Source organism: Fundulus heteroclitus, chromosome 22 (genome assembly GCF_011125445.2).
Source record: "Fundulus heteroclitus isolate FHET01 chromosome 22, MU-UCD_Fhet_4.1, whole genome shotgun sequence".
Classification (NCBI taxonomy): Eukaryota; Metazoa; Chordata; class Actinopteri; order Cyprinodontiformes; family Fundulidae; genus Fundulus; species Fundulus heteroclitus.
In genome coordinates, this window is record NC_046382.1 from 28,059,698 (window position 1) to 28,077,575 (window position 17,878).

Consider the following 17,878-nt stretch of genomic DNA (forward strand, 5'->3'; position numbering starts at 1 on the left):
AAACCAAAACAATTTTTTTTTTTTTTTCAAATATTCTAAATTTAATCTGCTGAATTGAGAAGACCGTGAAAACTGTGTGGGGGAGCTAGGACTGGAGCATTGTTGCACAGTGCAAATATTTCATGTGACTGTGGCGACAAGAGCAAATATCAAAGATACAGACTGAAAATAAGAACAGGCTTGATAAACAGACTCAAATAAACAAGAATTTCAGTTTCCTGTGGTGATACTGGCTGCTTTGAATACCAATGAATCCTCTTTGTGCTGAGTGAGAGCATCCAACTACCCACACTGGAGATAATACAAGTTTGCACACAATGTTTAATTTTCCCATGCAATTATTGCTCTTATAGAATTCTCTGCATCACTACTGTATTAATACCCATACTGGTCAAACAGGCACCAGAAGCAAATCCGACGCAGCTCGGGAGGTGCTCACTGCTCTCATCAGCTCAGTGTGGAGCCATTAAAGCTTTCACCCACAGGTTTAGTCCATATATAAATGCAGGGGGCAAAGAGAGTTTGAAGGGGCAGCATGAGTGTTCAAATAGTGCAGCCTCTTTGATGTCAGCAGGATGTTGACTCTTGTTTATTACAGCCCCGCTCCACCTGTGTGGGGATGCTGCCAGGCTATCTTAAGTCATGCTGAAATTTCAATAATGCCGTCAAAGAGGACTAACTGGATAATTTGGGTTTGCTTTTTTTATATTAAATACTAAATTAGAAATTTAGCATGTTCTACGTGTAGAGAATATAGGGATTTGTGCTCTTTTCAGGGACCATATATAGAATGGAAAAGATTTTTCATTTTTTAAGATCTGGATAAGTAAGGAAAAAAGGAATTTATACTAATTTAGAATTAGAACAAAATTATTGAGAATTGGAATTTACAGGTGTTTTTCCCTAATCCATCCATCCATACATCCATAACCACTCACTCAGTCAGTCAGTAGGGAACGTTTGTATATCTGTTAAGTCTGTTTGGGGATCGTATGGAATTATGAAAGTAAGCATGAATAGGAACCTTGTTCCTAGTCATATCGTGCTAGATCTTCATCCCATGGTGGAGAATGCTGCAGCATTACCATGAAGATAAATTTATTTTACTGATAGGTTACTGTCAGTCAACATCCCTACAAGAACAAAGCAAGTGGATGTGGGTTTTTGAAATACTTGGACATGAAGTGAGGGTGTGTATAGAAAGCTTGCCCAGTGACGCTTATACAGCAATAGACTTCTCATCCTAATGCAGTGGCACATGTGTGCACTCATACTACTAACTGTTGTAAAAGCTATAAAAAAGAAATTCTGGGTTTAAAGTCACCATGACAACTGGATATCTCTACTCAAGACAGAATAACTGCTTTAAACAATCGCCCCAAGCATGCACTGAAATGTCATTATAAAGGATGTCTGTATGTGCCACACACAGGGCTTAGGTTTGACATTGAATAAATCTTGTTCCCTCCCTTTTACTTATACCCATGTTGTTTTCTCTAATCAGTTTCCTTAGCCAATTCCATTTAGTGTGTTCTTGTTAAAATTCTGTCCAAAAAACTCAACCCAGCTGTAACCATAGCGAAAATCCCCTTCTGTATCAAAGAGTATATTGTTTTTGTTGTCAGAAATGTTTAGCCTGTCAAGAGGGCTATACAATCAGGGATAATTTGTTGTCACTAACCAGTTTTTCCCAGGTTTGTGTCCTATAATGAGCACACTCGTCAATTTATTTAGCAAAGCAGTATGACCTACTAACATTTACACGTTGCTTTAACTGATACACATGTGTGAACTGCTGCAGTTACATTTCCAGATTAGAGTGCAAAGGTAAATGTAAGTGAGTTTGGCATACGATCTGTTTTGCAGACGCACACTTAGTGTAAGTATATAATAAAAGCTGGCTTCCTGGTGTCTGTGCTAATTAGGCAGGAAAAAAAATAACTTATTCTGCATTTTATCAATTCCCAATTAGGTATTAATGTAATGGATTCTATGCGTGAAAAAGGCTTTTCTGAAAACCTTTGTCAGAATCCTGCATTTTACATTTTGACACATTATGGCACGATTTGGAAATGACAACTAAAGCATATAAATCTGTGTAAAACACAAGCTAGAATTTTCCTTCCAGAAATAGATATTTATCGATAACGGTTTGGCTTTGCAGGAACATAAATCTGACACGTGTTTACTAATTTAAGCCAGATTTTCAATGACTGCCAGGTTGAACCAATCGTGGACTAGTGTAGAAAAATTTACTCTGGCTGACGGCAGCTTGTTGAGATGAACTCTCTTCCCATTTGATAACCACCAACACTCCACCACTGTTAGTTATGCTGGCGAAGGTGAAGTAGACAGACTGTTTTGCTGACTGACATTCATTTTCTTTAGTGCCAGCACTCAGCTGCAATCGAATACCTGGCCGCATTTCAAAAACTGTTCTGTTTGAAGTTACTAAGTGATGCATCAGAAATTATTGACTTCTGTCTCTCGTAATTTTGTAGCCGTTATATCTGATTATGCCATTTTCCTATGCAGATGCAAATACGTTTCGTTAAAATGTTTAAAATAGATAATATGTTCCCTTTAAAAGGCTGAAAGTTTGTTGGTGTGTTTTACAACCTAGTTAATAGTATCTACCGTCTTTCATGACACGAAACTTGCGGAAAGATTAGTTTTGCTGTAAATAACTTTTCCGATTAGAGAGCTTACAGTGAGAATTTGTAAAGCTTTTACCCTCTGATACTGATTTTAAACTATTCCAATTTCAGTTGCAATGAAAGATATTGGACAGCATTTTTTTCATTTTTAATGCCATAAGTAGCTATAAAAGGCATACTGTATATTAATCAGAGGCAATATCACAGCACAACACAGTACTTAGTTGTGTTAGCATGGCAAGCTCTAAAAAACCTACAGTCTCAATCTGTAAAATATACAAACTACTTTTTAAATAGTTTCCCTGTGTCTCCTTGGACTTAATTTTTATGCACCTCAAAAATACTGAAAATAGTTAACCCTGACTCTTCCTTACTCAGAAACAGTATCAGACAAATGATGCATTCAATCACTGCTTGGAAAAAGGTCAGCTTTTTAAATTTCAGGTCCTGTCCACACAAAGATGGATTTGGCTGTATCTGACAAACTTTCTAGTTGGATAGGGGGTCCCGTCCAGATGGAGCGGCCGCAAAAGCGACAACATTTGAAACTGGCCCCCTCTCTGGGAAAGTTTGACCTCCCCTATCTGCATTACTGGCATATTTGCGCATGCATGCCGAAGTAGACCTCACCTCTACCTCAACACGCATGCGCTAACACAAACAACAACAATGGCGGACTTCGGAGTTGTGGTTGTGTTTCCGATACCATTGAGTTTATTGTGGATTTTACTCCAACTCGTTTTGCTCCGCTACCGCATTTGTCGTCGATCCACTTACCTCAATTGCCTCTCCTGCGGCTGTTGCTACAATGCCTATCAAGGCTCCTCGGACTTTGTCCGATTTCACCTACGTCTATGCTCAACCCTTTCTGTGGGGATACAGTATTTGGTTCTGTGTGGATTTAGCCTCAGAAGTCCTGGTCAGTGGTCACTCTAATTTCTTAGCTTGATTAATCTAATAAATCATCTGAATTTTGTCAAACAGGCAGTTTATTAGGGAGTCTTTGATTTTGAAATGAGTAACAATATTAACAATTTTAACACTTTTTCTAAGTGGTATTGAAGCTGTTAAAAATAAAAATGTCAGAGGATGCTTATTTACTTTTGTACACATAGAAACATGTTTAGAATGCACTTATGGTAAGTCTCCGCACACTGAAGTTTTAAAGCAACAAGGACAAAAATCAAGCAGCTTGAGTTTCCATTTGTACATGCTTTCTCCATCTTGGCGTCCCTCTTATTTATCCCCTGCATATCAGCCATTTTTCCAAGCATCAGATTTTTTTTTTTGTCTCTCTGGGTTGGAAACTCAGTAAATAATTAGGGAGGACACTAAATGACCCGGATTAGATTTGAGGATATCGGGTGGTCAGACTGCACCTTCAGACAAATTTAATTGGAGAGATTAGAATGTCTTTGTTGTCTAAGCAAACTGGCGGAGGAGAATTAAGCCTGTCCTTAGAGCCTCGAAAAAAGAAATTCACGTACACGCTCTTGGGCCTTGGAGATTTATCGCAACGCTTTCAGTGTGCTTTCATGAGGAGTAACTCAAACCAATCAGACTGTGGTGGATTGCGGGGGGAAAAAAAAAGAAACGTGCCGCTAAAACCATTCAGGAAATAACCTCACCTCGGTTTATCTTTCTAACCCTTGGGGTGGCTGCTGCTTGACATTTTGAGGACAGGCTGGCATTGATTTGTTGGGCCGTGAGGGATGGACGTGCACCGTTCGAAACGTCTCCATGTCTTAAGCATCAGTGGTCATTACGGCCATCACGGTGATTTAGCTTCCCCCCGCTGTGTCTGAGGATGGCAGGGTTACAGATGTAACAAATGAGATGGCAACGTGAGAGGACACAAAGCAAGAGGCAGGAACTGCTCACAATGAGTGAATTAATGCCTGCACATGAATTAAAGTCCTGAAGAAGAAGAGAGTGAACAACATCCTGGATGAAGAAGCTGGGTGTTTGACAGCAGAACTGCAGACCCCGCCTATAGAGCCTTGACAAACAGCAGTCAGTCGTCTTTTGATCAATGAGGGGGAGATTCATTTCCCATCGGTCTACCGGCCTGACATAAAGACGGGTGTGAAGCCACCTTCCTGCTGTCGTGATAAAATGTCTCCTGCTGTGAAGATTCAATGTCTTTGTAAAACAATTTGGGCTGCAGTGAAGAAAAAAAAATATATGACTTTACGGAGAGAAAGAAATAAGGAATTGATGTCAGGGAGACAACCACCAAGCCTCCCTCCTCCTGCAACCTATGTTTAAAAAGCAAGCTTTAGACCTTTATGCTATAAGTGGTGGATTGATTGTGAATTTGACAGAAGCGGAAACATGCAATCATACGTTTTGCACTTTGAAATGAACGAGTGGCTGAAAGTGCTGCAGGAGAAAGAGACACAAACACACAAACTTGACATCGTCTTCAAACCAGCCGCCCCAGAGTTTGTATCTTCTCTTCTGACAGGACGCCCTTCTCAAGAAATATGGGTTTTGCTTGGATGAGAGCAAGGACAGAACAAGAGAAGCCGACAATATGATTCAGACCCGAGACTCCCACCGCTGCACAGCAGGATGGGCCGCTGGGTTGCCAACATCAATAATTTCACAACAGAAAGGTCACACACCTCTGTCAGTGTATTTATCTTGAGGTGTTGTTGATTGGATCAAGCCAAGCTCTCCAACCATTGCCCTTTATATTGAAGTGTTTGATGGACAGGATAGCAGCCGTTTTCAGAGAATATCATATGAGATAAACATGTTGAATCCCGTGAGCAAGGGGTGGACTGGACCACCCTGTACTATAGGAGTACAAATACATATTTATTTCCTTACTGTGTATGTACATGTAATGAATTAATAGACTGGTGTTCTGAGTTTGGCTCACTTTGGAAATACAGCGCTGTGGAAATGTTTTTGCCCTCTTAAAGAGAAAGATAACCAAAGGAAATACAAAAAGCAATGATTTCATTTATTAAGGAGAATAATTCAAGGTAAACCTGCCTGCCGCTACGTGAAAAGTAATTGCAGCTTAAAATACATGAACTATTTGTGCCATCCTAGGTGGTATGGTGACAACTGGCAATGAGTCTAGTATTACATAGCTTTGGCGGGATTTTGGCACACTCTCTTTTGCGGAGTGGTTTTAATTTCAGCCACGTTGGAGGTGTTTTCGATCACAATCTTTTGTTTAAGCTCAGCGAATCATACAGATTTTTTGGGGGAAATGTGAAATTAGCCTAGGTGTTGTTTCTGGTCGGAGGTGATTTTGATCTGAGTTACTCACCCTTGTTAAATTTCTTGTTAAATCATAAACACTGACCTTAACTCGGGCAAACAAAGAGGCTTGGAGGGCTTTATATGTTGTGCTTGGTTCTTTTGTAGCCTCTTGGAAGAGGCCATAAAATCAGTCATCAATGTGCTCTTGGAGTAATTGTGGTTTGCCAGCCAGTCCTGGGAACATTCACACCACTGTTTTGTGTTTTTTTCCATTGGTAGATAATGGCTCTCACTGTGGTTTGCTGGCAGCCCAAAACCTCAGAAATGGCTCTGTCAACCCTTTCCAGACTGCTAGATGCCAATTAGTTTTCATCTGTCCTTAAATTTCTTTGGATTGGGGGGCATGGTGTGTTGAAGTGATGAAATTCATGTTGTCACACTATTTAGGTGATATCTTGTTTTTACAGCTCTCACCGTAATCAGTCTCGGGTGTGGCTAGTGAAATCAATCTTTTCACTTGATAAATGAAATCCTTTGAAAAATAGCTTTGTGTATTCACGCAAGTTATCTTTTTCTGTTATAAAAATGGGTTTGATGATCTTAAATATCTAAGTATGAGCAAAAGCAAAAACCAAAGCTATAAGGGGCAAATACTTTTTCACAGCTCTGTAGTTGTTTATACTTGTTTTAAAGAGTTCTTATTTGCTTTCAGGTTTGAACTGCACAATAGGAATCTTTATATACTGGATCACAGTAATCATTTGGTATCGTTGTGTAACTGCTTTAATGCAATTTTGGTTGGCTATAATGTTTGCAGAGGCTGTGCTTACAAACTTTTCTTGCTGATCTTATATTTGGCCTGTGGGATCGGTTTTCTCTGTTGTGTTTATGGCCACATTTGACCTTGATCTCGGTGTCTAACATGCTAAAGTTCAGGGTCAATGATAGGGATATTGTCATGAAAGAAAAGAAAGAGTAGTGAGGAAATGCTAATCATGTATTGAACAATTATGTAGCAATGTCTTATTTTCCTAAGATTATGCAGTCGTGTCTCAAGATGACTAGTGGATGTCCGCTGAGAGAGCTGATTGACATTCCTTTCAATCAAGATCCAAGGAGGTGTACCAAAAAAACAAAACAAACAAAATTGTTTTTTTTTTTTGTTTTTTTTTAATCAAGCCCAACAGCTTGGATCAGTTATTCCAAAAACCTGGGACCAGGGCCATGCCTGGGGTCTCGTATCAAAAGGAGGGTCTTAAAATCCTCTTCAGAGATCAAAGTAATAAAAAAAATCCGTCCGTCCGTCCGTCTTCTTCCGTTTATCCGTGGTCGGGTCGTGGGGGTAGCAGCTTCAGTAGGGAGGCCCAGACGTCCCTCTCCCCAGCCACTTGGGCCAGCTCCTCAGGAGGAACCCCAAGGCGTTCCCAGGCCAGCCGAGAGACATAGTCCCTCCAGCGTGTCCTGGGTCTTCCTCTGGGCCTCCTCCCGGTGGGACGTGCCCGGAACACCTCACCAGGGAGGCGTCCAGGAGGCATCCTGACCAGATGCCCGAGCCACCTCAACTGGCTCCTCTCGACGTGGAGGAGCAGCGGCTCTACTCTGAGTCCTCCCCGGATGACTGAGCTCCTCACCCTATCTCTAAGGGAGAGCCCAGACACACTACGGAGAAAACTCATTTCAGCCGCTTGTATCCGGGATCTCGTTCTTTCGGTCACGACCCAAAGCTCGTGACCATAGATGAGGGTAGGAACGTAGATCGACCGGTAAATCGAGAGCTTCGCCTTTTGGCTCAGCTCTCTCTTCACCACAACGGATCGGTACAGCGCCCGCTTCACAGCAGACGCTGCACCAATCCGCCTGAAAAAAAAATGATTATTGTAAAAAGCATTGTTTTGCTCTATATATCGCACAAGAAATGAACAAACCTCAAATCCAAATAAAAAAAAAATATGGCAGCTTATGTGTTTTATCGTTCCACTATAGCCTTGTTTTTTGACTTTGTAATATTTATATAGTTGACCAAAATTCAAGGTCACAGGTTGTCTTTCGACAGCATTTTGGAATTTAAAAGCTGAAATGTTTGGGAGCCACTGGATGTAATAAAATAAGGGAACACATTCAAAATAATTTAGCCAATTTCCAGCTATGAATTTATGCACCTTCAATAATAAATTGAATACCAATATAGCCCAGTGGCAGATGTTGGCAGGCTGATTTAGGCAGGGCGTGGGAAAAACTCAGGTTTATTATGTTGAACAATGACAGATGTTATTTCCCTCACCCAAGTCACATAACAGAGTTATAACAATAATTCCCTGCAGCTTGGGCAGCTTTGTTCAATTGTGTCATAAAGTCATTTCTCATCCAATCAATATGCCAGGACGAATATGCAATTTTTTTCATTCCCTTGGTATAAGGATCCCCTTGCTCTTGATCTAAGGACGTGTGGAAACTTACAGCAACACAGGGTTTTTCAAGAAGTGTTTTTCTGTAAAACTTTGTTACGCATTGGGTAGAAAAACACCAATCAGACGTTTGTGGCTGATTTCCAATCTTTGTTTTTTTGAAAGCATTGACCTATCCATATAGACTGATTTTACCTAATTTTTCTGTAGGAGCCAAAATATACAGAGAAACAAAAACAAAAAAGGTTTTCTTGTCCTCCTTTTATTGTTTATTTTTATCAGGAGTAGAGTTGATGTCACACTATGTGAGAGAAAGCAGTACATTCTGTTTTAGTTTTTTAAGAGAGAGACAGCATGGTTACAGAAATGACACATAAAGATGGGTGTGAAACATTGTTTCACGTTTATGGTATGGGTCATTAGCACTGTTAGCATTAGTCACTGTAAACAACAGCCTGTATGTATTCCCCATTGAAAATGTAAATCCTCACCTTAACTCAGAGATCTCCCTTGCATCCACTATAAATCTGAATCTCTCTCAACCTAAATCAACAGCAGACAGGTGTCTAACTGGTTAAAACATTGTTTCTGTATTTTTTAAATTGCCTCTCAGGTCTTTGTGCCTCCATTGACTAAACCTTTTAAACACCTCAAGGAAACTAGCTCAATTTAAGTGTTTTTCACAGCAGTTACAGTCACCAGCTAATTTCTGTAAACCTCTCTAATATTATGATAGTTTTATTTTTTATTGTGGTAATTATTATCACCTGTAATGATTATCTGATTGATCATGCATGATTTAACTTGCTTTTTGTTTTTTGTTGTTGCCTTTAGAGTTACCACAGAGCACTTTGGTCAATCCGGAGTGTCTTTTAGATGTGGTTTAAAACAAAGTTGTATTTATTTAAAGAAATTACTGTTTTACAATGGGGAGCATCCAGGTTGGGATCACTTGTATGCAGAAGGTATTAGGGAAATAAGAAGTTTTAATTAAACTGCCAGTGGGACATGGGAGCTTAAAAGTAAAACAAAATCCCTGGCTCCAAGGTGGAGTGAAAAAAATAAATAAATAAAGTTAATGTGCAATCAGAAACATAAACGATTTTTAAGACTGAAAAAGATTTGTCTGTTAACAATTGAACTAAACAGGAATAAGGGACTATGGTCAAAAAATGTCCAATGAAAAGGCCCCAGATGAAATAAACTAATTTAAACCGAAAACTTGATAGCAAGTCCAGTTAATATGGTAGATGACGCTGGAGAAATACTCCCTAAGACTTAAATGACAGGATTCATTGCAGTAAAATTCTGACTAAAATGGTTGGGTGAAGTGAAGTGACAGATTGAGCAGCTGATCTATAAAACCGTGCTGTCAGCATGGCTCAAATCAACTTCACTGAATCTCATCTTTTTCGCAAATTTCCTTTAGGTGGCATGTGTGATAAGTTGCTGTTAATCCCCAAATCCTTCAATCTCAAATCCCCGCCCGGCTCGGCAACATAATACCCAAATCTGCACGAGACGCGGCGGGAATTTGCTTTTCCTCTGTTGCTCCCACAGGATGGGAAAGGGACACACAAGCAAAACCTCCACAAGCCAGCCATCCTGAGATGCCTTATTTTAACAGTGCTTTCAGTATGAGCCAATGATTGCTCTGTCAGGCCAGTGGAGGAGTGGGGTGTTCTGTTTGGGTTGGATCTGGGAGAACCCTCATGCAGGATTAGCTCTTTCTTAACTTCAGTGCTAATTGCTCTTCTGTGTCATCATTGGGAAATTGAGTGATGTGGGAACTGGTGGAAGGATGGTCTGCTGAAATTATGCAATAAAGGGGCACTCATGCATACGTTTAAAAAGGATGAAGAGCACTGATTCTCTTTGCTGTTAGAAATTATTGTTTTTTACCAAATATTCTGTTCTTGTTAATCTAAGGCAGTTAGAGTAAGGAGATTTTAGCCATGGGGACATTTCTTTTATCAAAGTAGATTTCATCTGTTTCAATAGCAGAGGCAGTTTTTCTTGTGCAGTTGAGTTTTTCAAACAGGATTGGGCTTACTGTCATTAAAATAAAGAAATATATATATATCTAGCAGAGCTAAACAAATAAAATGTTTATTGTGAATGATAAAAATTTACACAGAAATGACATACATCTGAGGGACAGCTGAGGTTCGGAGACAAAGTTAAAGAGGCATGGTTAAAATGTTTTAGACGTGTACCAAGGATGTTGAATGGGGAGTTACCAGAGAGGTAAAATACAGGGAAAGCATGGAGAAGGAATATACCCATGTGACAGAGCGGAAGCTAGAAGAAGAAGTTTCTCTCTGTAAACTTTGTATAATTTTTTTCTGTGGGCAATGTGACATGACATCTAGAAAAGTCTTATTATGAGCTGTAAATCAAACACGTCGTGTGCGGAGTTACTTTTTTTAAACCAATATGCTGAATTGAGATGTGTATGTTTGTACGAGTGTAAAATACACTGAAAATATTCTTTATTCCGACTGAGCCACAAACGTTACCTTACATTTTAGATGCATCTGTAAGTGGAAGGAAGTTCTCTCAATTTAAGGCTTATTGTACACTTGCCGGTTCGCTAAAATGATCAAATTCCCTTGTGTAGTATTTAAGTGTTCAATTTTGCAATAGCAACTGCTTAAGTTGATTAAATGAGTGTATCTTAGTAACGGTGGCACAGTTGTTGACACTGTTGCCTTGCTGCAAGGACGTCCTGTATTTTTAATTTCAGTCTTTCAGCATGAAGTTGCCAAGTGTGGGTTCTTTCTAAGTACTATTGCTTCCTCCAAAAAATTCAGTTTCAGACTATTGCATATTTGCACTTCCTTGTAACAGCATGGGCAGACATGCTGCCTTGTGTAAAAGATGCTGCAGCATCAGCTTTCTTCGATTGTGGACATGTTGAAACTGCTTTGACGTCGAGTTAGTTCTACGGTTCAAATGTCACAGAAATTCTTTTCTCACATGCTTAACGTTACTTAATTTCATAATATGCCATGCAAACAGGTCTACACTCAAGAAGATACACCAATCTCTACCTTTCAAATTTGCTCCAGCTAATGGCAGCCAAACCTATTTTCTGATTACTTCAACTAATAATTGTTAAACCAGTTGAGGGCTCTGCATATGGACTTTCATCACCAGATGTTCAGATGAGCATCTCCTATAGGGGAAAAAAACAAAAACGAGATGGTGACGTCACAGCAAAAGTAACGTATCCCTTTCTCTAAACACTTAAGACACAGAATATTACACCCTTCATCTCTATGCAGGGTTTCCCATACTGTATTATAAGCCTGGTGCACTGCCAGGCTTTACCAACCCACCCCCCTCAACCCTAACGCACCCTAACCCTTAAATACCTCTTTATATACATCAGTAACTGATACCTAAAATTCTGTATAGTAGGGTTGTCAAATAGTTGATCTCTTGATATAATCAATACTAAAAAAAAAAGATACAGATTTGAATAATCTATACAAACTGACACCCCCTCCAAATAATTCATAGACATACATAATACGAACTGATGCTTCACAAAATATGCTTAATCTTTTTATGTGTAGACATAAGACGTGCTTTTAGAGGCACCAATAGATGTGGTTAGATAAGAAACATTGTGATAGGTGCTTAAAGGTAAGCTACTTTAAGACTTTCCATACATCTCAAGTTAAATATTAGCCAGCATGCCACATAAAAAACACATTAAATTAATAGGATTTTGTAGCATTCACATAAGGCACCATATAGTAGGTTTTGATTCAGTAAGTAGATTTTCATAGAATTGCATACTTTTTAGGCGATGTGTGATGTAGCGCTAGAGCAGAGGCTATCGACCTTTAACACATCACCAAGAGTTTGATTCCCAACCTTGAGACTTTTGTTGCATTTCTTCCCGCCTCTTTTTCCATCCTTCTTGTCATATGACTGTCAATAAATACCACTATTGCCACAAGATCCTTTAACACAAAAAAATGCTCACAAGTACTTGATAAGCCTAACCAAGCAATTTAATTACGTTAACTTATACTGATAGCAGGCAAAACTGAAACGAATAAATTAAGACTATGGTCAGAAAATCTGGTGTTTTTATGCTTCCCAAAACATCCCTTTACCTCCAAGTGCGATAGAGCGCCTTGCCTTTTGCTCTAGCCAAATAATATTGTGATGGCTGTTTTGTCATAGCGTTGAAGCCAGGAGGTGTTGTTTATGTCTGAGATGCCACAGGGTATTAACAGCACAGCAGTATTTGACAGGCTGGGACTAAATAAGAAAGGATTGTTAAAGCAGGTCTTTTGTTATCTCGGTCAAGATAAAAAATACATTTGCACTTCTTGACACCGAGTAGAAGAGAAGCTTGTTCATATGTTCAGCTGATGACTTATTGCCAGTTGAAAGCCTGTTTTTTTTTTCTTTGAAGTCACACATTAATTCAAAAGCTGCAGAGTATAGAGAACTTCAGAGAGCAACACCTCATCCCTTGTTTGAAGTAAGGCCTGTCTTATATTAGGCCAGAAACATTATGTGGGAGAAGCTGATCCAAAGCTGGACATGGGCTACTTTCCAGTTCCTTAGATATATTTGACATCATAAATTGAAAAACGTTAATTTTGATGTGCTAATGAAATAAAAAAAATAAAGGAATAAATAGGGCAAAAGTGTAATATAACTAACTTTAATCACCTGTAAAATAGTTTTACAATTGTCCATTAGCATTGTTATGACCAACTCTGACATCCCAGTTATGTAAGCCCACAAAAGTTCCCCTCTAGTTCATCTCGGTTGATTTATGTATGTTGATTTTGCTTTTGAGGAACAGCTCCGTTCAGAGCTGTGCCGCATTTCAAAGTGACCTCATTTGACATTCTCTTTTTAAAAGTGGCTTTTATGTCTGAGGACACAATTTAGATGCAATTCAGCGCCATATTTAGCTGATGTGCATTTCTTACACCATGAGTGAAAAACCTTGACTAAGGTGTAGATGGAGCTCTATAAAACATTAAGGACCCTTTACTCCTCAGATTTCCTCCATGAGGGACTAGAGCCATGAGCGTCAGGTGTAAACTGATCATCTTTTCCCATTAGCACAACTTGAGTCCCCTTTCCTTTTATTTTCCCATTTTTTGTGACATGCTTATGGTCATATTCAATAAATAAAAATATGATTTCTGATGATGCTCATTCGTCAGATTAAAAGTACATTTGAAAATAACAACTTTTAGCCGGTATTAAAGCATACATTTCATAGTCAACATCTCTGTATTAAAACTTTTCAATAATATTGAAATTTATTAAATATGACTGTATTTCTTGTTGGTCATCTGTGCCATAGAGAAGAAATAATTGTACTATTTGGGTGTTTCTAGCTTTGGAACACTACTAATTAGCAGTAAACAGTAAGCGATTAATTGTTTCATCCACTTTTAAAATGGTGGTTGCTACAGAGCGCCACCTCAAACATTCACTTGTTAACATTTATTCTATTCTTTTAGGTGATTTTCTTGTTCAATTATTAGAGTAAATGTAAATACTCAACTGCTGTTGTTTTAATATAACTTTTTTTTACCTTGCCTGATTTCTGTCAATAATTATCCTGATATTTCCCAGCATGATAGAAAATAAACAAAAGGTGCTTTATAAATACCCTGCATGCAGATGTTGCCTTACAATAACCAGGTCGAGAAATGTTTCTGAAGCACCGCTGTGAAGAACTTCCTTATTTTCTTCTTTAAAATCTTGCCTGGATAAAAAGAAAGAAAAATAGGAACAATTTGAAAAAATAATAAAATGAAATAAAATCATGCCTATAGATAACACAATTCTGTCATCCACATGCCTATGAACTTGTGCTAATTTTCATGCTAATCCCCTCAGATAATCTCAGTAATAACATCAGTGATTGCATGCCTAAACTGTTGTGTAGAAATAGTAGAAGTAGTACATATTGTGTCTCTACTTTAGACCAAACAGAATACAGATAATGTTACGGAAATGCATTGTTCAGCATATTGTTTCATGAATTGCCTTTATACCTAAAATGAAAGATAAATCAATTTAAACAAGCTAGATTACTGAGGGGAAAAAATAAATACAAATTAATAAATTAATCAGAAACAATCTTTGACTCAGAAGGAAAAGTACTAAGAATGCATAGATTTTTTTAATACGTTTGCTGCTTAAAGTATAACTCACACCCACATAAAAGCATATTCCCGCCCCCAGACAAATTTGAAAAATTCCATCAAATTGGGTGGAATGGGAGGGGACGGCTGTGTTCAGGGTAGGAGAGTGAGCAGAGCTACGCTGGTAGTTAAACCACAGTTCAGTCATTTGAGGTGGAGGATTTTCACCCCCTCTCGTCGCCGGAGGTTGAGGAAGGCTTTGTGGAGCCCAGCGGGCCAGAGCCTTATCAGTTTGAGCCGCTGGCTCAAGACGCTGACTGAACAACGTCGAGGCAGCGGAGGCAGGTTTCAGGACGAGCCAGCAGCTGTCTGCCTGTGAGACAGCGCTATCGCAATATGATTAACATTTAATCGATAGACTAGATAGTAATTACTGATATCTGCTACATAATTTTGCTTAGTCACAACTCTTATTCAAAATATATGTAATCAGATTTTGACTAGACAAAACTCTAATTACAGATATCTGTCATTCAGTTTTGTCTAGTAAGATTCAAACTGTTTTGCCATTCATGTGTCGTTTGTCATCATAGACATCTGTAATTTGGTTTTGACTAGTCAGAATGACATTAGCTATGTCTTAAATCAAAATTCATACTAGTCACAGTGACATTACGTTACAGTCAAAATTAAGTTAGAAATATCTCATTTTAATTTCAGGATAGTTCAAATTACTGATTAAATGTTAAAATGTCTTTCCTAATAACCAGAATTGATTTGGGGGTGAGTTCCCCTTGAAGCAGGTTTTTGAGTTCACAGCAGATTGCTACAATTTGTCCACGTAATGTGTTATCGAAATGGTAGAAATAGTCTCACAAGAAAATAGATTTGTTGTAAAAATCTGTTTGGTGAGTGTATGTATTTGAAAAATGGGAGGGACAAGATCTGATTGGCTGCTGAGCTGGGTTCTTTAAATGTATGACCCGTGGCGGATTCTCCCTCGTGTCCAGAATACATCAGATATAATTATGGTTGGCTTGGCAACTGCTTTTATCCCCAGAAACCAGATGGTGTTTACCTAGTTCTGGTTTTAATTAACAAAGATAAAGCCAACTACATTGTGATAATGGATGTTGGATTTATTTGTGGTTTGAAAGGTCAGTTATTCTTTTTGGGCCACTGTTACAGATGTGTGAAACAGACCTTCACAAACAGGCAGAATAATTATCATTAAACACGTTATAGATCTTTTTTATCATGACCCTCACCCTTTCAAACAAAAAAATCACACAAATAGAACATCAAACAGCATTGTAAACACCAAAATTAGACAAGGGGTTATCTAAGACCATAAAAGGACATTTACCTTCCCTAGCAAGTGGTGCAGGGTGCAAAGAAAAGGGCGTTAACTGGATAAGAATCTGCTCTCAAATACAGTTTTATTTTTATTTTATTTTTCTAGAACATAGGCTCGAGCATTTTTTCACATGAAGAGAGTAGTACCTATTTCCACTGTAAGATTAACTTAAGAAGTGATTATCCAGTGAGTTTTGCCTATACCACTGTTATAGTGCACTTGAATCTAGCTATAGTTACATCTGAGGCCACATTAACACTGGAGGCCAATGCAGCCCAAATCCAATCTGCATTGGATTACAAAAACCAATGCAGATTGTTTTTTGTGACACATATTAATTTTTTTCATGACAGTGGGAAAAACCCAATTCTGGCCTTTTCACACCCCAAAAATCTGACTTGTGCCACTTCCTTCCATATGTGGTCCTAAATTGAAAACGTATCAGATATTTTTTTTGCAGGAACGACCACCCAAAGAAAAAAAAATTGGATTTCAGCAAAAATTCAGAACTGAGCATCGAGACCTGCAGTGTGAAGCCTTAGTTTTATAAATAGCTTCTTGCTTCTCTAGAAGCACATGGAAAAAGACACTGAAACTTTCTTTGCACCATTATATACTAGACACTGGATATTAAGAGTAACAATTTCTACCCTTTTCAAAAATGTGTTCTTATATTACCTGTCGTTTTACAAAGTAACCCGCTTTAGAGGTTGTTTTAAATATCTCAGATTTATCTGCCTACCTTGCACCTCAGCTTTCCGTCTTTTCTCTGTATTGTTATAGCATTGATGAGCTGCTGTAAAGTATTTATGGAAGTGTTCGCCTACTAGTTAGAGAGCAGGGTGGTTGCGTCGTGGAGATACTTTAAGATTCCTGGTTTGACTCCCTTAGACTACCATTCTGGGTCCCTGAGCAAGACTCTTGGCCGCAGAATGCTCCCCGGACCCTGGACAGTGGCAGCTCTCTGCTCCCTAAGGGATGTGTTAAACTCAGACAAATTGTATTTAAATGACAATAAAGATAAAAGGTTTTTTGTTTTTCTTACCAGAGGTTTAGTGGTCTCTCTTGTGTTTAAATAACTGGTTTTATGACATCATTTTAAGTAACTAACAAGATATTGTTGTTGAAAACTTTGTCAAAAGAACAGATAAAATTACATAGTATGGTTCTTGGCACATCTGTTTCCAGCATGAAAAATCCGGATACAGAATAGATAAAAGTGGCTTACTTTAGGTCAGTCAATGACTCGATGCAATCTGCTGGGTTTGGTCAGATAGAAAACTTTTTAACCAATCTGTCTGTATGATTCAATTGACTTTGTAAAGTGCCTTGAGACGGCATGTGTTGTGAACTGGCGCTATGTAAATAAGCTGAATTGAACAGGCTGTTTATTTTTCTTGGGACCATCTTGCCTTTCTTCCCTCACATTTCTGTCTCTCTCAACTGACGACGAGTCCGTTTTTCTGCTCTGGACAGACCTCTAGAGCAGCTTTATGTAGGCTGTGATGGTTTTTGGAATATTTTGTTGGCTCTTCATCTTGGATTCACAACCACATTATTAAAAAGATAAAAGGACACTTGCTGGTAAGTTTAAGGAATGCGGCACCATATGATCTTGCGAAAAATATTTATTGCAACTGACGTTAAAAGGTTGATCAATTTGTCGACAAATCTGTCTGAGTTGATTAAATTTGACTGTGTAAAGTGGCTTGACATGAGGTGTTGTGAATTGGCGCTATATAAATAAAAAATTTATTTAATTGAATTGGGCTTTGATTTTCCTGTTTAAGCTTCTCTCACAGGCAGTCATAGTTTCCATGAGAGGAAACAGCACCACAACGAATTAGCCAGTTAGAGGTTTGCTGGAATAACTTGTTTTTTTTGCCATGTTGTTTAAACTAGAAGGAGATAAATAATAGAATGTAAATTATTATCATTATTGATTTAAAATTGCAGTATTGTAAAAAGTTTAAGTAGTAGTCCTCTTAAGGGTTTTGTCTTTCTTCTTTTTGTTACACCTAAAAATCACGGGAATAGGCTCGGCCTGACAAAATGAAGTAGGCTTTCAAGATCTCAAAAAGTAGAGAAAAAGGCTTTTCTTAA

General features: G+C 38.5%; 1 protein-coding gene across 3 annotated transcripts in view; it reads left to right on the top strand.

The window, feature by feature from the left end:
- adam12 (ADAM metallopeptidase domain 12) overlaps positions 1–17,878 on the top strand; it is a 133,708-nt gene that overhangs the window by 996 nt on the left and 114,834 nt on the right. The window lies entirely within an intron of this gene.